At 39.4% G+C, this 22,617-nt stretch overlaps 1 protein-coding gene across 2 annotated transcripts in view; it reads right to left on the bottom strand.

The window, feature by feature from the left end:
* CACNA2D2 (calcium voltage-gated channel auxiliary subunit alpha2delta 2) overlaps positions 1-22,617 on the bottom strand; it is a 676,129-nt gene that overhangs the window by 208,094 nt on the left and 445,418 nt on the right. The gene's annotated exons all lie outside the window — the stretch shown is intronic.

The raw sequence follows: 22,617 nt of genomic DNA on the forward strand, positions 1-22,617 counted from the left end.
CTCCCCACTCCTGGGGGTAGGATATTGCAAAATCTCCATTCCCACCCCACTCTGGGGCCAGCCAGAGGTGGTATTTGCCGGTTCTCTGAACTACTCAAAATTTCCTCTACCAGTTCTCTGAACTGGTCAAAATTTCCGCTACCGGTTCTCCAGAACCTGTCAGAACCTGCTGGATTTCACCCCTGGTTGGCTCCAAATATCATATAGGACCATGGGTCCCTGGGGAATTATCACAAAACTTTGGGTGATTCTTTTGAGGCAGGCTGATAGTGCTAGGGCTGAGTTTATGATTGGATTTTATTGATAGGGTGAAGGAACAATGCTGGGACATATGCCTGGCAGGAGATTCCCCAGGGGCAGCTGCAACTCCACCACTTTTCCATCTGGCTTTTTATAGTCTGTTGAATAGCTCATCATACTAAGCCAGGGACACTCCATATTTCTTTTGATCTGTATTATGTATATATGTCATTTGGATATGTATCAGTAGAAACACCAGAGCTTTTGAGAGCCTGCTTGCCATGAAAGATGCCTATTGACTCAGTAGCTGTATGAACAGTATGATCAGTTCCAAAAGAAAAATGCTTGGTAGCAATGCATTGAGAGAGATGGCTGAACTAAGGTTCCCGTAGACCAGAAAGGCTATTCTGGGTTTAGAAGCTATTTTGTTGTAATCTATTATTTTTAAGTGAAAATCTACTTCTTAAGTGTAAACAAGATTTTAATGATTTATGTTGATTGCTTTTATTTAGTATCCTATGACTATCACTGAGTATTGTACTTTATGATTTATGATTATTATATTTTATGATCATGATTTATCACTTGTTGCTTGCATGTACACTGAGAGCTTATGCATTGGAGACAAATTCCTTGAGTGTCCAATCACACTTGGTCAATAAAAATTATCTTATCCTATCTTATCCTGTCCTGTCCTGTCCTGTCCTGTCCTATCCTGTTCTGGAAAGCCACATAGAAAATGTTTAAATATATAAATGATTTGCAAACCACAATAGCTAGATACACAAAACATGGCATGATAGAAAGAAGCCACATTATGGCGACATATCTATACAGATGAACTCGGATGGCTTAAGAAATCGCATAGAACAGAGGGAAATTACTAAATAAAAGCATACAAAATAATTGGCATGCTGCAACTAAATTCAAAGACATACCATTGTTAATCCATGTGTACGATCTACATAATTAAAGTAAAAAAATGAATGGGCTGTTTAAAATAAAATGAACAAATTTTGTCTTTACTCCCAGAAGGCCAGCTTTCACTCATCGTTTGCCTTTTTTAAAACTGCAGCAAGAATGAGAGCAGGTTGCGATGGGACTAGCTTAAAACCAAAACCAATAACTTCTTTTCTGAGCCTGAACAATGGTGATAAAAATGCTATTAATAATTCTTTCCTCTCTTTGGAGAGCTGTCCTATGAACAGATGATTCTACTTCCATTTCATGCCATCTCTCTTTTTTTTCATAATTCTGCTCTATGATGTTTCCACATCATTCATATATCTTTTTGAAAAAATCTACTTCAGAATTCATATTGAAATATGTATTTTATATAATGGTATTTAAAAATATTTGTATTTTAATACATACTCTTCCAACATTTAAATTGAGAGAGGACTGTGTTAATGTTCAAAGATTTGCAAAAGCCTTTGACTTGTTTATTTTATTTATTATGTTTGTGTATTGATGAATCAGACTGACTCACAGTGATTTATAAGCAGATGCAACTATATCCACTAAATTACAAAGAGAAAACAGTAACATAAACTAATCGCTAAGAAGCCAACATGGGAACCTTGAAGACCTTTTGAAAAAGTTCTGTTTTGATGTCCCACTAGTGAATTCCAACTCTGTCTCTGAGAAGCATTTCATCAAGGTGAGAGCAGGCAAGAAGAAACACTATTGTAATTTTCCACCTTCACATTTATGAGAAAAAAAATCCTCACTGGGCATGAAAACGATGAATGGATTGGCCCCATAAGGAGGAAGCCATCCTAGAGAAACCTGGAAGCTCTACCACATATGTTAAAATCAATATTTTGACTTGTACCTCGAAGCCTGTTGGAACTTTGATACAGTGTCCATTCGTTGTAGTTGTTTTCACCCACTAGTGGAAATTCCAAATAGTGTTACAGGGATGTAGTCTATTTGTGATCAGGGCACTTCACAATCATCAGAGCCTTCTCATCCAGCTCAGATTACAACTGGCAAAGCAGCCGAAGCTGGACAAAATGACCCTTGTGCATGTCCTTTACCAGGAGTTGTAATTCCAGGAAGACTCCTAAATCTTTCCCTATCTCATTACAAATATGCTGAATTCAAGGACTACATTTCCAAAGGTCATATGAGTAGTTTATAATATTCCTCCTCCTAATTATGATTCTTTGAATATACAGTATGAGAAGCATGGAACATATTCTTAGTCCTTAAGGAAGAATGTGTACTAACAGTGGAGATCTTAGACACTGCCCTTCCTTTTACCCAGAACATCTAAACAGGCAATGAAATATTAGGGACTGAATTCATAATTCCAAAGAAGAACTGCATGCCATTAAATATGCAGTATTTAGAAACTATTTGCATAGAAAGCCGTGTTCTAATTTCTCTTCTTTGCTAGGATAGCCAGCAGCTGATAAAATTCATAAAGGGACCAGCAATTCAGAGAGCAGCAATGCTGTCTAAATATAATGCTCTATTCTATCAAAAGGGGTAATTAAAGGGCACTCAGAGTTTGTATTCTACTGACAAGAATAGAGTGAGACTGAAGCTGCAGTGGTAGCGTGCTGTCCTTTGCAGCTCACTCGGCACCATCACGGCTCCAAGGGCATCATCAGTGGCCCTGAAATTCTCACTGTCCTATTAGAAAAAGGATGTTCTTCTGCATTCTTCTGCAAGGATTGTAACCCACTTTGGAGATTCCAGGGTATGCAGGAAATTGTATTTAAAACATGTCAAGAACTGCATTTTCCAGCCTATTTAAATCCTTGGGATTATGGACCACACGTATAAAGTGTGAGAGAAATGAGTTAGATTGAATAGATATGCTTTTCTTCTCCTGGAAACCAAGGAAAGGCAGTGGGCTGCTAAGAACATGTTTTCCAGGCCATTTCTTACCAGCACTGTCTTTTATCCTGCAAAGAGGTAGGGTCCTTGGGAACTTTAAGGTTACATGGACAGAGAATTAACTTCTTAAAAGACTAATGAATGGGGAATACATTTCAGATGGGCTGCATCTTATTTCATAAAAAACAACACAATCTATGTGTTCCCTCACAGATCATGACCATGTTCAAGGAGCCAGTTGTATTACTAGATAACCAGTGCGGTTTGGTCATCATTTCAGAGATATTTCTTTACCTAAAGAATGACCAGGAGTGCCCCCCCCCAAAAAAAGCAATGGGACAGGGAACAAATTATGACTTCCTGTTGGCTTCCTATTGAGTTTTCTTATGAGAAGCTTGTTAGAGTTTGCAGCAATCCAACCAGCACACAAGTAAATAATTCAGCAGGATTCATTTATATAAGAAACTTCTTTATATACAATACCATACAGCAGAAGCCAGAACCAGAACTCAGAATCCAGAAGTACAGAATCAATAATCACAGAAGGTATAGAATCACAGCTCCGAGCCGTCTGGGTCACCAAACAGTCCCTATTGGCTGATTTGTTACTATGTCTATTCCAATTCATGAACCCTTATATACTGACAAAGCTGGCAGAGAATGTCTGAAATCTTCCTTCCTTCCTTCCTTCCTTCCTTCCTTCCTTCCTTCCTTCCTTCCTTCCTTCCTTCCTTCCTTCCCTCCCTCCCTCCCTCCCTCCCTCCCTCCCTCCCTCCTTCCCCCCTCCCCTCCCCTGGGATTGACTGGGAAACTGTCACAGAACAATAAAAATGAGATTCTTGTGGACACAGCAGCAGCCCAGCAGTGCAGTAGCAGCCAGTAGCACTGAAGCAGCACCATTTCCCCAAATTTCATTCCCTCAGGAGTCATGGGTCCCAGATTTTGGAGACATTCTGTAAGATTGTAAGATTGGATTTGAGGCAACCTGATTAATAGCAATATCATTTAGACTTATATACCGCTTCACAGTGCTTTTACAGCCCTCTCTAAGCAGTTTACAGAGTCAGCCTATTTCCCCCAACAATCTGGGTCCTCATTTTACCCATCTCGGAAGGACAGAAGGCTTGGTGAGATTCTATCTGCCAAACTGCTGGCAGCCAGTGATTAGCAGAAGTAGCTTGCAGTACTGCACTCTAACCACTGTGCCACCGCAGCTCAAAAAAATAAAAAAATAATTGCCCTATGAGGTACCATTTTTCCCAGTTAAAGATCAGGACAGTGAGAATTTTAGCAGTAGATACAGATACAGAGATATATAGATAGCTATATAGATATAGATGACAGGAAACAATGCCTTCCAACATGTAGAACACAGACAATACGCTTCCTATTTCAACACTAGTTTCTACTCTTTTTCTAGGTTATACCCACAACATCACACTTGTTATTCGTAATAGTTTGTCTTACATGGCTGCAGAGCCTGCTTTTGTACCACACTTACTTGGCTCTTACAGTGAAGCTATCAGTGCATGATGCACAAAGGATTTCGTTCATCAGCTGGCTTGTTGCAGAGCCTAAAGATGATTAGAATTGTGAGCAAATGACTGGCCCAAGGTCACCAAGATGACTTCCCTGCCCAAGGGAGGGTTAAAATGATCTCCCTGCTCTTTGTCCAACACTTTAACCACTGTGCTATATACTGGCTCTCTTACCTAGGCATCACTGTGAGACCTAGAATTTGGCTGACAGTGAGACAACTCAATTCACAGCTGTGAAGACAGCTTGAACCAACCAGAAGGAGCTGAGGACATATTTCTGGATGCTCTCTTCCAAGTGGATTGATTTAGCAGCAGATGGGGCATGCCCGCCCCCTATGTCAACTTTAATCACAGAGAGCAACAGACAGTTCCTAATAAGCATGTATTGGTAGTAAATAGATAAAAAGATTTTATTCTCAATGATATTAGTACCTTAGCAAATCTCATGCAGAATAGCAACACCTGGTGAAAGTAATTGTAATGAAAATAATAATAATAATACAGTAATAGCAACAATAACAATAGTACTAATAGAGCTGTGGGTGACGCAGTGGTTAGTATGCAGTTTTGAAGGTTAATTCTGCTGACTTGCCGACTGCCAGCAGTTTGATCCTGACCAGCTCAAAGTTGACTCAGTCTTCTATCCTTCTGTATCCTGTCTTCAGTAAAATGAGGACCCAAAGTGTTGGGGGCAATATGACTCTGTAAACCACTCCGGACAGGGGTCCCCAACCTGTGGCCACCAGGTCGCGTGAGTGGCTGGCCAGTGTACCCTCTACTTGCTGTGAGCGCTGCGCAGGTTTTACCATCACAAGTGCCACATGGGGTCTACCATCACAAGTGCCGCAGAGGCGCTACTATTGCCTTAAGCACCATGCATGCTTCCAGCCAAATTTGTCCATGCACATGTGCACATAAAGGCACCTACCCACCCTCCTGGGGCTGCCAACCCAGAAAGGTTGGGGAACCCTGGGTTAGGGCTGCAAAGCACTGTGCAGCAGTATATAAGTCTAAGTGCTACTGCTATTGCTAATACCAATTATTTGTATACAAATACAAATAATTTGTATACAAATAATTTCTACACAATTTGTATTCATATCCTACTTTCAATGATACAGATAATAGACTTCATATGCACTGCTGCAGAAATCAACATAATAGTCCTATAGCATAGGTCAATATTAGTACCTATATAGAAGACGTATAACAGATGGGAGTCAGTATCCTCAAGGAATAGTCTCATGTCATTTGTCTCTTGAAACAAGATTTTAGATGGTAGATCTGGATTCTACATTATATCAGAATTCATCAAAATATTACAGTTTCTTCGACCATTGTTTTCTCCTTTTTGGTTTTATTTGCAAATTTTTTAACTCAGAAGTTTCCTTTGCACATGCTTATTCATAATCAGAAATTTCAATCATGCATATTTCCTGATATGGAAGTCAACTCAGTAGATTTTCCCTCTGCAAGTTTCTATTCTTAATACCTAAATATCAAAGGATAAGAGCTATGCAATGTCATCAGCAGTGCAGCAAACAACTTTGCTGCTATTTCTGTAGAAAGAATCCCCAACATGCAAATGAGAGAATTAAATGATTAAAAAAGCAGCCAAATATGAAATTCATTATCTGGATACGGTGTTTTGCTGTACAGTTTCAGTCAGCACTTGGAAGAGATATAATTGTACATTGAAAGGGATATCTTTTCCTGCATATATCCTCAATTTATTACTAATGAGGCCAGTTGGATTATAAAGTAGCTTGACCTCTATAGGTAGCAGAATCCTTATAGTGGTAGACCCAGATCATTCAATAGCTTACTTAACTGAAATAAAAATAGGAGAAGACTTGCATTAACTGCCAAAAACATATCAGAAGTAATTGTATGTTTTATGACAGAGGTCCCCAATCCCCAGTCCATGGATCGGTACCGGGCCGCAGCATGCCAGCAACCAGGCCGCGCAAACAAGTGAAGCCCCATCTGTGAGATGCAGGCAGCATACAAAACCACGCCCCCTCTGGTCCGCGGAAAAACCTCTCTTCACAGAACCAGTCCCTGGTGCCCAAAAGGTTGGAGGCCACTGTTTTATGGAACTCTCCTGTTGACATTCATTTTTCTGACAGGTTCATACTCTATGTTTCTTCTTGGCTGTGTTTTTTAAGTTATTTTCACTGCTTTTTAATATTTTTAAATGCTTAATAATTATCTATTCTAGATCTATTTATTATTCTAATACATTAGATAAATTTAAATATTGATCAAAAATCTAGACTGACTTCTATTAGTAACCAGAAGCTTAATTGCTATGTATTCATACATCCATACCCCACTGCATACGCTCCACCAGAACATCATGCATTACAAAATTACCAACTTTATGATTGTGAAGATTTTCTATAAACAGCTGAGAGGGACTAATTATTCATAAAAGAGTTCATAATATTTTCAGATAGTTATATTTTGTGGCTCTGTCTCTTTCATGTCAGTTCCTAAATATACTGCATACATTTAGTGCTTCATTACATCTTGGAAAGCAGATTATTTAGCCTCTAGATCTTACTGCCTCTCCTAAACTAAACTATACAACCAAACTCCAGTATATTATTATTAGTGCTGATTTCTCATGACTGCCTGGACACATCAGTTCTGCAGTTTTCTTACTGAGATTTCAAAAGTGATGGTCCCTTGCCTCCTTCCTAGGGCTGAGCCGGAGTGACTGGCCCAATGTCACCTAAATGGCTTTGTTCCTAAGGTGGGACTAGAACTCACAGTCTCCTGGTTTCTAATCTGGTGCATTAACCACAAGACCACACCAGCTCCCTAAAATAATGTTAGATATATAAGAAACTGAGAGACAGGACTTTCAAATGGGACCTGACATGTGATATTTATGACCATTTTGTACCACACTTTGGAATTAGTATCTGTAAAACGAAAAGCAGATAACATAAACAGATAAATGAACATGTAGTGTAAGGATAGTATGAAATGGTGGTGGGTTTTTTCGTAAAATATATGTTACTTAATGAAATTCATGTACCTTTCCAGTAGGAAAACGTTCTAGATTGCATGTCTTTGCTCTTGGAGATAATGTAATATAGGATTTAAACATGCTGTTTTCACATTTCTTCTTCCAAAGCAGAAGAAAACCCGTGGTTTATGATTGCAGCATGCCAAGGACCTCTCATAATTCAAGCTCTTCTAATCCTCAGGTGGACTTTAATATTTCTTGGTTGTATGGCACCTGATAAATCTGTTTTGGCTGCTTCTGTGTCATTGTGTTGTACTAATCTCTCTGAGACAGAAAATTGTGCAATGTAGTCTTGCTGTGAGATCAGATGTAAAGGAGCCAAGGAAAAAGAAATGAAAACCTAATACCTGCATTGGGTAGAAATGTAAGACTTCAATTCCAAACTGAAGTTCTTCCCCCAGCTTTTGTATCAATGTAAGATGTATAGCCTGGCTCACATATAATCCTACATGCATCCTATGGGGAAAAAACATCTCTAGCATAACTAAACCATTTGCAGTAAGAAAAAGTAAGAAATGTTTTCCTAAACAGCACCCACTGGCTTTTTCTAGATTAGCTAATGTACAAAACCATCAGAAATCTTACTGCATTTCTTTTACTATCTATCACAAGTTTCATGGCATTGTCTATTTTAGTACAGTGTGATATTTCACTTGGGATATGGCTTTTAGGCCATCCAGAGTACAAGACTGACCACATAAGTATATATTTCTTTCTTTTTTCTTTACTATATTTTTCTTTTTTCTTACTTTTCCTTTTTCTCTTTTTCCTTTCTTTTCTGAACCTTCTACTTTTTTTCTTTTTTCCATTTGCATTAATTTTTCCTGGAGTAATTATAATCTTTAATACAATTATTATATTACCGGTAAAAGGATACTAGAAAGAAGTTACAAGGTCAGTTCTACCATTTGCACATGTGATTATGCTTACTCTAAAATACCAAAATGTGGAAGAATAATGTAAGATTTTGTTGCAGTCAATACACAAACAAACAATAGCAAAACCCCAATAAACTGGTGTTTCCTGCTTGGTGAGGATTTATCCTTTGGGCAGATAAAATCTCTACTGCTTTCCTGACTGCCCTCTGAACCCTGTATTCTGTTTAGCATTCTGTTAAATAAGGTATTGTAGATTGAGTTCAACACAGAAATCAGATTGACTATGTGCTCTGCAGCCAAAGATGGAGAAGCTCTATACAGTCAGTAAAAACAAGACCAGGAGCTGACTGTGGCTCAGATCATGAACTTCTTGTTGCAAAATTTAGGCTTAAATTGAAGAAAGTAGGGAAAGCACTAGGCCACTCAGGTATGAACTAAATCATATCCCTGATGAATATACAGTAGAGGTGACAAACAGATTTAAGGAATTAGATCTGATAGACAGAGTGCCTGAAGAACTATGGATGGAGATTCGCAACTTTATACATGAAGTAGCAACTAAAACCATCCCAAAGAAAAATAAACGCAAGAAAGCAAAATGGCTGTCTGAAGAAGCTTTGCAAATAGTTGGGGAAAGAAAGGAAGCGAAAGTCAAGGGAGAAAGAGAAAGATACACCCCAATTGAATGCAGAATTCCAGAGAATAGCTAGAAGAGATAAGAATGCCTTCTTAAATGAACAGTGCAAAGAAATAGAAGAAAACAATAGCATAGGAAGGATCAGAGATCTCTTCAAGGAAATTGGAGATATGAAGGGAATGTTTCATGCAAAGATGGGCATCATAAAGGATCAAACTGGCAGGGACCTAACAGAGGCAGAAGAGATTAAGAAGAGGTGGCAAAATTACACAGAACTATACAAGAACAATACATGGTTATCCCTGATAACCGTGATGGAGTGGTCACTGACCTCAAGCCAGGCATCCTAGAATGTGAAGTGAAATGGGCCTTAGGAAATCTAGCAACAACAAAGCTAGTGGATGTGACAGTATTCCAGCTGAGCTACTCAAAATCTTAAAAGATGATGCAGTAAAAGTACTACACTCAATTTGCCAGCAAATTTGGAAAATTCAACAGTGGCCACAGGATTGGAAAAGGTCAGTTTACATTTCAATTCCAAAGAAAGGCAACGCCAAAGAGTGTTCAAACTATTACACCATTGCACTCATTTCACATGCTAGTAAGGTTATGCTTAAAATCCTACAAGCTAGGCTCCAGCAGTATGTGGATTGAGAACTACCAGAAGCACAGGCAGGATTTCCTGTATCAAGAGGCAGAGGAACTAGAGATCAAATTGCGAACATACGCTGGATCACAGGGAAAGCTAGGGAGTTCCAGAAGAACATCTACTTCTGCTTCATTGACTATGCTAAAGCCTTTGATTGGGTGGATCACTACAAATTGTGGCAAGTTTTTAAAGAGATGGGAGTACCAGGCCATCTTATTTGTCTCTTGAGAAACCTATATGCAGGTCAAGAAGCAACAGTGAGAACTGGACACAGAACCACTGATTGATTCAAAATTGGGAAAGGATACTGTATACTGTCGCCCTGGCTATTTAACTTATATGCAGAGCACACATGAGAAAGGCAGGGCTAGATGAATCAAAAGTTGGAATTAAGATTGCCGGGAGAAATATCAACAACCTCAGATATGCAAATGATACCACTCTAATGGCAGAAAGCTAAGAGGAACTAAAGAGCCTCTTGATGCGGGTGAAGAAGGAGAGTGAAAAAGTTGGCTTGAAACTCAACATTAAGAAAACTAAGATCATGGCATCCAGCACTCTCAATTCCTGGCAAATAGATGGGGAATAAATGGAGGTAGTGACAGATTTTATTTTCCTGGGCTCCAAGGTCACCGCAGATGGGGACTGCAGCCAAGAAATTAAAAGATGCTTGCTTCTGGGGAGGAAAGCTATGGCAAATCTAGACAGCATACTAAAAAGCAGAGACATCACTCTGCCAACAAAAGTGAGTATAGTCAAAGCTATGGTTTTTCCAGTTGCAATGTGTGGCTGTGAAAGTTGGACCATAAGAAAGGCTGAGCACCAAAGAATTGAGGCTTTTGAACTATGGTGCTGGAGAAAACTCCTGTGAGTCCCTTGGACTGCAAGGCGATCAAACCGGTCAGTCCTAGAGGAGATCAACCCTGGCTGCTCTTTAGAAAGCCAGATACTGAAGATGAAACTCAAATACTTTGGTCACCTAATGAGAAGGAAGGACTCACTGGAGAAGAGCCTAATGCTGGGAAAGATTGAGGGCAAAAGAAGGGGACAACAGAGAATGAGGTGGATGGATGGAGTCACTGAAGGAGTAGGTGTGAGCTTAAATGGACTCCAGAGGATAATAGAGGACAGGAAAACCTGGAGGAACATTGTCCATGGGGTTGCAATGAGTCGGACACAACTTCACAACTAACAACAACAAGAAGAAGATTGAGTTCTATGTCTTGAAACCATATTCTGCATTACAATACGGAGAATGGATTTAATCTATCCCATGTTTAAGGCATGCACAATATCTATCAAGCTTCTTACTATATCAAATAATCTCTTGAGCAAATTCCTGCTCAGCATGGGTAACAATGAAAGAAAATAATCTAGGCAGTTCAAAATTTAGCAGCTAGCAGATAGAAGGGAACAACACCAGAAAGGGTTAATTGGTGGATTGCCACAATATTTCTGATATATGAAGAAAACCTCTGGCATTGCACTCAGTTCTAATATAACTCTCCTCTTCCAGATGATGACCTAGTAAGATAGAGGGTTTTATCCAGATAAGGACTAGTAAGCAAAGTTATGAAGGCTTTGCTGCCAGCAGCAACTGCTTTTATGGAATGAAATACTATCACAGCAGTAAATATCTAGACCTTTTGCTCCAGCCAAAATGATTTCACTATTAGCTCCTACATAAAAAGAGTGTGGAGTCTCCCACCTCTGTTGTCTTTGGATGTAATAGGTGAGATTTCCCCAAGGAACAGTAGAAAATTAAGGAAGGGAAGGCTTTATTGGGGGAAGGCAAGTTTTAATAAGAAAAAATATACAGATTTCTCACCTGTCCCCGGGTAAGAAATTCGGGAAGCTAATGTGGAAGGAAAATATGTTTTGGAATAATTACATGAGATACAAAGCAAAATGAATATAAGGAAAGATTCTGAATGTCATTTGTATAGTGACGGCAACATCTTCCTGCAGCAATTTCAGACAGACATTCAAAAGCAGGAGGGGAAATGATGAAACCCTGTAGCTAAAATGCCACTGAACTGAGCGGTCAACATACTATGCTGTCCATTGGAGATCATCTTGCAGAAAGTAATAACTTACCACCTCATGGTAATTTCCAGCTCCCACCTGGCAGACAGTATCTGTGATGGTATATGGGAATAACTTTAGTAGATAGGAGGAAGAGCCGCAAGCATGCAAAAGATATCTCAGCCCACAGAAGGAAAAGGTGTGTGGGAAACATCTTAGAAAGGACCTTCCCTAGTTTTATGGAAAGTTAAACTAAAGGAGAGGAGAAGGATTTTCAGACTTGTGAGATTCTGTTCCTGTAATCTTACAATATAGGTAGTGTTAGTACTCGTATTTGTGCCTCTTGCCTGGACTACCTCGAAGAATTAACTGTGGTAAGAAGGATACATTGGATAGATCATGGCATCTGAGATCTAGGAGAATCAAAGGAATCCGGGGATATCTGATGTTTTAAATATATTTCTACCTCCCCATTTCAATAAAATAGTGCCTATTTCTGCAAGGTTCCTTGTAGCTACCTTTCATTATATCATATATATTTTTTGCCTTTGAGATCATGTCATTTTCTGAAGCTCGGAGATCAACAATTTCCTACCAATTTCAAATGGAGCAGATGGGAATTTTAGAAGTTTGCAGTGTAATTATCAATTTCCCTGTGTGGTTCTTGCTTGTAATGTTGTGACGGAACAAAATGACAACTGAAAACTTTACTGCTAAGTGGGACACCTGCTTCTAATAACATATGGCACAGGTCCAGGGTATCTGAGGAGCCGTCTTGCCCCAAAGGGACTAGCCCACCCCATTTGCTTCACTGGAAGGTATCTGTTGTGGACCCTGTTAGGCAACAGTTGTGGCTGAGGAGGTAAAGGAACAGAGCCTTTTCTGCTGCGGCTCTGTGGAACGTTCTACCACAAGAGGTGATAATTGCTCCCACCCTTCTGCCCTTCCAGAAGGACATTAAAGTCTGGTTTTGCCAATTGGCCTGGGACCCCAAGGGGGGCGACTCACCAGTGGAGGTGGGGTATGAACAAGAGCTCATCCCCATGCCGTCTACCTCCTTGGTTCTAGTTTTTTATGTAGCACTTGTAATTTTAATTGTTTCTATATAGATCTTTTTACTGTTTGTAAGCTGCTCAATCAAGAGTCCACCATTTCTGAAATCTTGATAAGAAAACTGAAGAACTGACTTGTCCAGGCAGTCATGAGGGATCAGTGCAAACAAACAAACAAACAAACAAACAAACAAACAAACAAACAAACAAACAAACAAACAAGCCTATCAATCTATCAAATAAATAAATGTGAGACCTAGAAGGAACCATTTTATCATTTTAGAACTGCTGTAAATCAGTCTGGGGTGAACTCTTTTATTACATTAGTCATTTCTTTGAAGCTATGTTTCTGAATTGCCTTTTGCCTTGCAGTTGCCTATAAAAAATAATCATTCCAGTTTTGAAACAAGCTTTTAAACCATTGCACTCATCAAAGAGAAGAAAACATTTTAAGAAGGGAAATTGCAGGTAATACAACCACTTGGAACCCAAGTGAAAGCAAAAGTCATGGCAACCTAATTAAACCTGATTAAAAGAAGAGGGGCCAATTTAAACCCTTTTGCACAGAGTATTCCTCGATCAAAATGGCATGTTTCACCATGTTTCACCCACCGTCTCCCTCTTGTTGGCTAGATACTCAGAGAATTTGCTGAAGCAGATCTTAGCAGAGAAATAAATGACCTGCTGACAGTGTCCATGTGCTTTTCCCTTTGCTCAAATCTAGTAAGTGACTAACTGTGCCTGCAGTGCTGATTCCTAATTCCTCTCTTCTCCACTTCTCAGCTTTCATTAATATTGGCAGTGAAGGGCCTGGAATTAGCTGGCACTTGCAGGCATGCCTGCCTGATTTCTAATTCCCCTGGCTTCCTCAGCTAAGAGATTTTACCTTTATTCTCAGGAATTCTAAGTAGGAGGGAGGGCATCCCAGAGAAGGACAAGGATGCCAGGTTTCCAGTTTTGGCCCGGATTAATTTCCCTAAAATCACAGATATTTCTTTCAGAAAATGATAGCCCTTAGAAATGCCCATAGCCAGAGAGACTCTGGAGGGAAAGTAGATTCTATCATTTATTTTCTCAATGCTGGATCTCTCTCTCTACATAAGATGCAATCCTCAGTCATCCATAATGTTGCCTTTTAGGTTATTGATTCACAAGTCTCATCAATCCTGGTAATAGGGCCAATAGTCCATGATAGTCCAGGGATAATTTAAAAAAAGATGGGAAATTTAGAGGGGATTTTGGAACAATGTGGGATTATGTCTTGCCATTATATTCACTTCCCCAGTATATTCTTCATTCCTCCTAACTTGTTTATATCCCACTTTTCCTTAAGGTGGTATACACAGCTATCCCGTTTTTCCTACAATATCACTTTGAAGTAGGGTTAGGTTGAGAGAAAATATTGAGTCGAAAGTCACCCTGTGAGCTTCCATGGCTAAGAGTAGATCAGAAGAGCCTGTTTTTTTAGTCCCACCCCTCCCCTATTACACAATGTTGGCTCTTTTTATGGTGATTGCATTACTTGCTGTTGTAGCCCATTTTAGGTCAAGACCCCAGATGAACACAACAAACACAATATTTTGTCATGTGAAGAAAGTTTTCACCCTGCACCCAGCCAAGAACATGACAGCAGTAAACAAGAGGCCTCTGCATAATGAAATATCTAAAAATGCTTGCCACAGGGTGGCAGTAATAAAAAAAACTGTTTGTTTGTACCCACCTTTATTATTTTTACAGATAACTCAAGTTAGAGAACATATACAACATTCTTCTTCCTCCTCACAACCACCACCACCCTGTAAGATGGGTTGGTCTGAGAGAGAGAATCTGGCCCAACATCACCTAGCTGGCTTTCATGGCAAAGTCGGGACTTGAACTCACAATCTCTCGCTTTCTAGTCTGGTGCCTTAACCACTAGACCAGGGGTGTCAAACTCACATTGTCAAGGCAGCATCATGTGATGTATCGGGACTTTTTCCCCCTTCGCTAACCTGGGAGTGGGTGTGGCCAGCACATGACGCATCCAGCCTGTGGGCCAGGAGTTTGACAGCCCTGCATTACACCAAACCAGCTGTTTGCTCACACATCATTCTATCCAGCCTTTCCCCACTCTTGTGCTCCCCAAATGTGTGAAGAATAACAATTCCCAAAATTATCAAGCTAGGAATTCTGAGAACTGTACTTCCAGCAAGTTTGGAGAGAACCAGCCTCGAATTAGCCTGGCCAAGAAGAAGGTGTAAGCAAAAAACCCAATATGGCAGTCATGGCACACATTAAAAATGGCCAGGGCTTTGACTACACCATCTTCATCTGGCTGTGAGATCCCCAAAAGGAGCATCTTCACATTTTTTTTCTGCCCCACAGAATCGTGCCAGAGAGCTCCATGGCCTCCAAATGGGATGTTTCCTATATGGATCGGCAGCACGGTGGGGCAACTTTCCTTTTTGTTGTGGGTTCAGCAGGCATCTTAGTAGAGCTGGAAGATGAGAAAGGAAAGTGCTGGCTTCTAGCATCATGCCATAACATGGGTCTAGCTACTCCAGCAGCCAGAGAGAGGCTCAGATTTGCCTGACAATGAAACACTAAAAGGGGAGAGAAAGGGTGGACAGAGAATGAACTGATGCTGCATCTTCCAATTTCTGCAATTTAACAAGCCTAATTATTAAAAGAAGCACACTTATTAATTATCCGTAATTTGTTGTGAAATACTTCAGGGTTTAGAAAAACATTGAAAATAAAGATAAACTTGTTTATATTTCCTCCCCTTTCTTGGTCCACTGTCAGCCATCTCACGCTTCCACCTCCAGCTCTGTCCCCTTTTCCAGAGGTGCAATTTCCCTGGGATCTTGGCAGTCCACATTCATAATTTAAGGCACCTCAGGGGACCTGGCAACACAAACGACTTAATTTCGTGTTTAATGATCTTTAATCAGAAGCAAGCGTGACTAACAACAGTCATCCAGAAGGTGGCTGGTTTCTCATTTTATCTTCCATCATTCCTCCCAAGCCCCTAAATTTGACTTTCACGTACGATGGCCCATTTCTTAGCAAGGCACAAACAAAGCCACTACCAATCCAAGCTATGGAAGGGAGAGATGAGCAGTGCCAAGCATGCTGAAAATATCCAGCAGGCTGGGTAGAAATCCAGCTCTTGCTTCTTCTAATGTGTTTTCAGGTCACAGAATTACTTTGCAAGGAATGTCTACACCATCTGAATTTCTATAAAGTTGTCTCATATCGCCAAACTGTTGATTTACCCTGCCTGAGACCTGGAGGGTGGTTGTCAGATGTTTTTTCTCTCCCTGTCACCCTTTGAACAGAGATGTTATGTGCTCTTTGAAAACACCCTGCATTTCCTCTTATATTATAATTCAAAATGGCAAAATAGGAAACTTAATATGCTGGTATGGTTAAAAGTATGCTTCTGGTGCAATTCAAGAATCCAAAGAGGTTTATCACCTATAAAGCCTTACATGGCTTGGATGCTAGTTATGGGAGGGATGGTGTGTCACCTGTAGTGTCTGTCACCTGTGGTGTCAAGTCAGTAAGAACTGACTGAGTGGGTGTGCTCAAAGTCCCTTTGATTAAATAATGTCATTTTTTTCAGGTCCAGGGGTCATTCTTCTATATTGTAGCAGATGGAATAATGCACTGCCCTTGGAATTCTGTATTGTGGCACCTGGATGAGGTTCCATTGGAGATCTGGACAACTCCCACGCTGACATTCATTATACGAATCAGGCACGCACAAGTATGAATTACTTGTGCTGTGATTAGCACATGGGCTAGTCAGTGTCAAAGGGTGCCATGCAGATTGAATCAGAAAATACGGACAATAGGTCTTAAACTCTCTGCAATACTGGCTAACCTCACTTGGAGAAGATTGATAGGATTTGCTGTTCAGCAGCCAGAAAGTCAGGAGAAATTGGGGGAAACAGGCTTCCTGTTAGTCTTATTTCAAGACATGTTTAAAAGTAGTTTGACAGTGGATGACGGTGAACAAGCTGAAGCTTAATTTCAACAAGATGGAAACATTTCTGGTTAAAGCTATTCAATCGTTGCTAGATGGAGCTGCACTCCTCCATGCAACCAAGTTAATAACTGGTCTATGGAAGCTGATTATACTATATCAGGGGTGTCAAACTCATGGCCCGGGGGCCAGATCCGGCCTGCAGGATGTTTAGATCTGGTCCGCGGGGTCATCCTAGAAACAGCAAAGGACCAGCCCACAGTGCCTCTACCAGCGAAAATGGAGCTCCATTTTTGGCTGTGATGGCCTCCTGCTGCCCTCTGTCAGTGAAAATGGAGCTCAGGGGGCCCACATGCACCCCCTAGTTTCGTTTTCACTGGCAGAGGGTGGCAGGAGGCTGTCGCAGCTGAATATGGAGCTCTGGAGCCCGTTTTCACTGGCAGAGTGCTTGGGCCGCCACAGACGCTCCTCCTCTTGTGACCATGCCTACCCCAGCCATGCCCACCCCGGCCCCCGAGGTCAAACACAATCCTGATGTAGCCCTCAATGAAATTGAGTTTGACACCACTGCCCTATATCCATTTTCTTGAACTGGTTACTAATAAAATTATTTACTTGGAGACAGAGACAGAGACAGACAGACAGACAGACAGACAGACAGATGAAGAAGAACGTTTCATTATCATATACACACAGACATACAGCAAAAGTGTGACTAGAATGTTGATTTATGGACTTGAGATAAGATGTTGAGACTAATTACAAGAACACTTTCTGGGTTTTTTAAAAAATGTATATAAAGATTTTAAAACTAACTTCCCATGTGAAAGTGCTATTGATTAGGGGAAAAACATGATGAGAGGGGACTTGGAGATTGACTAGAGAGAAGAAATTTAAGTTCTAATTAGAGGAGAAAAGACCCATTAATACAGAATAGAGCTATATTATTTGACTATGGAAGCATTCAAGGATATTTGGGAATAATGCACTCAAAAATTACTCCTCTCTGCTATTATAAAAATGGATTCAAAAGAAGTTATGGAAGAGGAGAAAATTTTACTGGGTAAAGCAGAGACTGAGGCCAGCTTGAATGTGGATTTGAAAATGGATTTTAAAATATCAGGCTACAAAGAGTGATATAGAAAACAATGTTACATTGGATTTACAAATGAAACTAGCTGATGTCTAATAATGAAAGGGGGCATACAAATAATAAATCAGAAAAGTGACTTGAACTACTTTCTTATCTTGCATTTATGTTGAACTTGTGAAGGTGTTTCTGAGAAGAGACAAGGATTAAATATCAAGATTATTAACATAAATGAAAGGAATATCAAGTGGATTTATTTGATGAAGGTTAAAATATGTATGATGTTGTTTCTGGTTGCTTGTAATGGATTTTTGCATGAAACCAAAGAAACATTCAGCTCCACAAGACTGGTACATAGAGCAACATATTCCACAGGGTGAATACCAACCCCAAACAAGTTCTTTGGGTTCTACTTTAAAATATATTGATCATAATTTTTTTTTTAAATAGTATACTGAAGACAGAAGCGCATCCTCTGACAATTTGCAGCCGTGATCAGTTTCTGCATGCAGCTTTCTATAGAAAGCACAAGATTGCATTTAACTACCCTAAACTTTTCTCTACCACTGTTTCAATGAAAGCACCTATTGTAATGCATTGAGCTGAAGATAGAAACACAAAGAATACAAAGGACAAGCAGGCTACTATTGATTCTACTGCAGATTCTTCCCATGCAGAAAGACAAAGAGATTGTTGTGTTCCTCCATCACAGTCTGCTGATCTGTAATGGCATCTGCTTGAATGGTGCTTCTTGCCTGGGGGAACAGAAATGAATCTCAGGATGCCAGAAAGCCAAAGCTATCATCTTAGACGATGCTATCATCTTGAACCTGTTTCCAACTACAACCATGGATGACTAAAACAAGGAGGGTCACAATTCTGTCTTGCTTCAGCTGGCTGCTAAGTTCACAGTTAAAAAAGAAACTACAATTGTGGTACCACAAAAGAAAGTAGCATGATAGCAGATGCAACACAATTGCTTTATGCCAATTCATGGAGTAAAGCAAAGAGAAGCTGGACAGAATGAAATGTGATCAATAAACTCAACATCCTAAAATATCCAGGTTTATGGAAGCAACAAAACCATGTTAACTTTCAGGACTTCATGTGGGAATGAGAGTGACTCCATCAACCTTATAGAGCAGTTATGGCGAACCTTTTCAGCACCGAGTGCCCAAAAGGGAGCACTTCATGGACGCACTCGTTAGGACCGCGACCAGGAAGAGGAGCTACCCAAGGGGCATGAGTGCACTGGATAAGGTACTTCTGGTATCCTGTGTGCCCATGTGCGCTGGCAAGCAAGTCTTCTGGTCACTGCCACGCATGCACGCGTGCCGATCAGCTGGCTGGTACGCATTCTCATGCTGGAAAACGGAAGACCAGCTTTTTCGGTTTCCGGCACTGCTGCGTGCACAAAGGCCAGCTGATCATCACGAGTGCATGCACACCAGAAACCCGGAAGAGGAACGGGCGATGCCGCACATGCCAGGTGACATGGCTCCGCGTGCCACTTCGGGCTAGTGTGCCATAGGTTCGCCATCACTGTTATAGACTATCAGTGATAGTTAGTGATCCATTTCATCCTTGCTATAAATGGAGCAACAGGAAAGAGAGGGATATGGTAGAGTTTCTTTACTCTTTTTTTCAGGGCTCAGTTTATTGAGAATAAAAGACAAGAAAGAAAGAAAGAACTAGAAAATAGGTGTCTTGAGTTACAGGAGACAGCACAATAAAAAGATCAACTTAATATTAAACTGCTGTGACAAATTTCATGTTGGAGAGCATTAGGAAAGAGACTGAAAATAAAATTACTAATGCTAACATCTTGATTCAAATCTATATATGAATATAGACTGCATTTGTACGATCACTTTTGGAATACTGACTATCATATCGCAAAAGCTGAAAAGAAATTTATTTATTTATTTATTTATTTATTTATTTATTTATTTATTTATTCATTCATTCATTCATTCATTCATTCATTCATTCATTCATTCATTCTGTTGCAATATTTTCAGGATCAGACTCAATAAGATTAGCAAGAGTTAAAGATTTAACTATATATTCTTTTATTTACAATAGGCATTCTATATTCACTGAATATTCACAGATAGAAGCAAGGGAAAGGGTGTAGGTAGCTCCTTATATATACAATGGGTGGAGCTATATGTGGGAGTGGTGAATTATGAATACATTAAGAAGTGAAGAATAAGTTAACCCCTGATACCCTGTTTGTACACTATTTACACATTAGAGAATAAGGCATTTACATCTGACAAATCCCCCTCTAAATGCCGATTCGTTATACAACACCAGTTACACTCAGATTCAGGACAATACAAAACATACAACTTAGAGGTTAAATATTTGTGCTGCTTAGAAGGTAAAGGCTTTGTCAATATATCAGCTAATTGTTCTGAAGTGTCGCAATGCACTGCTTTAATAAATCCATCCTGAGATAATTGTCTCACATGTTTAAATTTTATATCTATATGTCTGGACCTTTGTCCAATGGCATCAGATCTAGATATTTCAATGGCTGCTTTATTGTCTTCATGCATAACAAAAGGCAAAGCAGGTTTTTTCCAGACATCTGAAATTAAATCATTAAACCATACAAGGTTATTTGCGGCTTTGGATAAACAAACATATTCCGCTTCTGTCGTTGAAGTGGCCACTAGTTCTTGTTTACCAGTGTACCAGTAAACTGGACAGTCATTTAAGAGAAATACATAACCAGATGTACTTTTTCTGCATGAGATGTCTCCAGCCCAATCTGCATCTGCATAACACGTAAGCTTTGGTTCTTTATTATCATTAGGTTCTAACATTAAACAAAAGTCTAGTGTACTTTTTAGATATCTTAAAATTCTTTTAACAGCTTCCCAGTGATACATTGTTGGTTTGCTGACATGCCTGGATAATAAATTGAGTGGTAAAGCGATATCTGGTCTAGTCCAATTAGATATATAAAGGAGTGAACCTATGATTGATCTATAAAATGTGTTGTCCTTGAATTCGGGAGAAGATTCATCAGTATTTCTTAGAAAGTCAGTTTGCATAGGAGTATCACAAGGTTTGGCATTGTTTAAGTTGCATTTATTTAAAAGTTCTATGATCTTATCTCTCTGGGTAAGTTTGAATCCCCTTTTTGTCTTATTAATTTGGACACCAAGGTATTTGTTTACCTTGCCTAAAGATTTCAACGAGAAATGCTCATTTAATTTAGTTACAAAAGTTTCTCTTCTCTCTTTATGTTTTCCTATGTATAAAATGTCATCCACATAAATCAATACAAATTCAATGTAATCATCACCCCTCTTGACAAAGAAACAATTATCAGCAGTGGTAGCGTTGAAGTCCATGGTCTTAAGTACTTTTACTAAACAATCATACCACCGTTTACCAGATTGTTTTAGCCCGTATAAACTCTTGTTTAACAACCAAGTCTCATTTCTGTTTGTGTATTGACTGTGAGGTGCTCTTACGTATATTTCCTTATCTAGTTTTGCGTGTAGGTACGCAGTCTGTATGTCATATTGGAATACATCAAGATTGAGTGCTGATGCTACCACTAGAGCTGTTTTGACACTCTCTGTTCTTACAGTGGGGGAATACGTGTCAGTATAGTCCTCCGGATATTTCTGTGCATAACCTTGTGCAACTAATCTAGCTTTGTATAGAGTATTTCCTCCCTCTAAATTCTTAATTTTATATATCCACCTGGTACCAATAATTGTTTTATCTTTAGGTGCAATTGCAGGTGTGAATACATTTAATCCTTGTAAACTTTCCATCTCTTTCTTCATTGCTAATTCCCATTTTTCTTTTTCTTCGCGAGGAAGTTTTAACACTTCCTCATATGTATTGGGTGTTGTTGGTTCACCATCCATATGCATTACATAATCCTTGTATTTATTTGGCATTTGATTTCTGGTGTTTCTAATGATTTTTTCGGGTTTACTATCGTTATCATGCAAATATCTTGCTTCCTTTTTTGTTAGTGTGTCTGTCTTTATTTTGTGTTGGCTATTTGTCCAAGTCTTGGTTTTGTTTTTATATTTGTTGATATTTTGCTTTTCTATAGTCCCTTTCTCATGAGGTTTTGTATCTTCATATTTATTTGGGAATATTTCATTAAGATGTAATTTAGACCAGTTGGCTTGTTCATGGAACACAGCTGTTCTGGAGACTATAAATTTGTTGTTACTATCAATGAATCTGTATCCTTTAGTGCCAGTCTCATATCCCATAAATCTGAGTCTTCTGGACACATTTTCTCCCTTTCTTCTTAATTGTTTAGGTATGTGTACGTCTGCTGTGACTCCAAATATATGCATGTGTGCTAATTTTGGTTTTCTATTATACATCACTTCATATGGTGTCTTATTTACAATGCTGGACCATGTTCTATTTTGTGTGTAATTTGAATAATGTAAGGCTTCTGACCAGAATTGTTTGCTTAAGCCAGCATCTTCCAATGTGCATCTAATCATGGTTTGTAATGTGGAATTTTTTCTCTCTGCAATCCCGTTTTGGAACGCAGAAAATGGACTAGATGTGTAATGTAACATTCCTTTGTCTTTTAACCATTGGGAGAATTCTTTAGACATGAATTCGCATCCTCTGTCTGTCATAATTTGTTTTATTT

Source organism: Pantherophis guttatus, chromosome 2 (assembly GCF_059756535.1).
Source record: "Pantherophis guttatus breed Tessera chromosome 2, ASM5975653v1, whole genome shotgun sequence".
NCBI lineage: Eukaryota > Metazoa > Chordata > Lepidosauria > Squamata > Colubridae > Pantherophis > Pantherophis guttatus.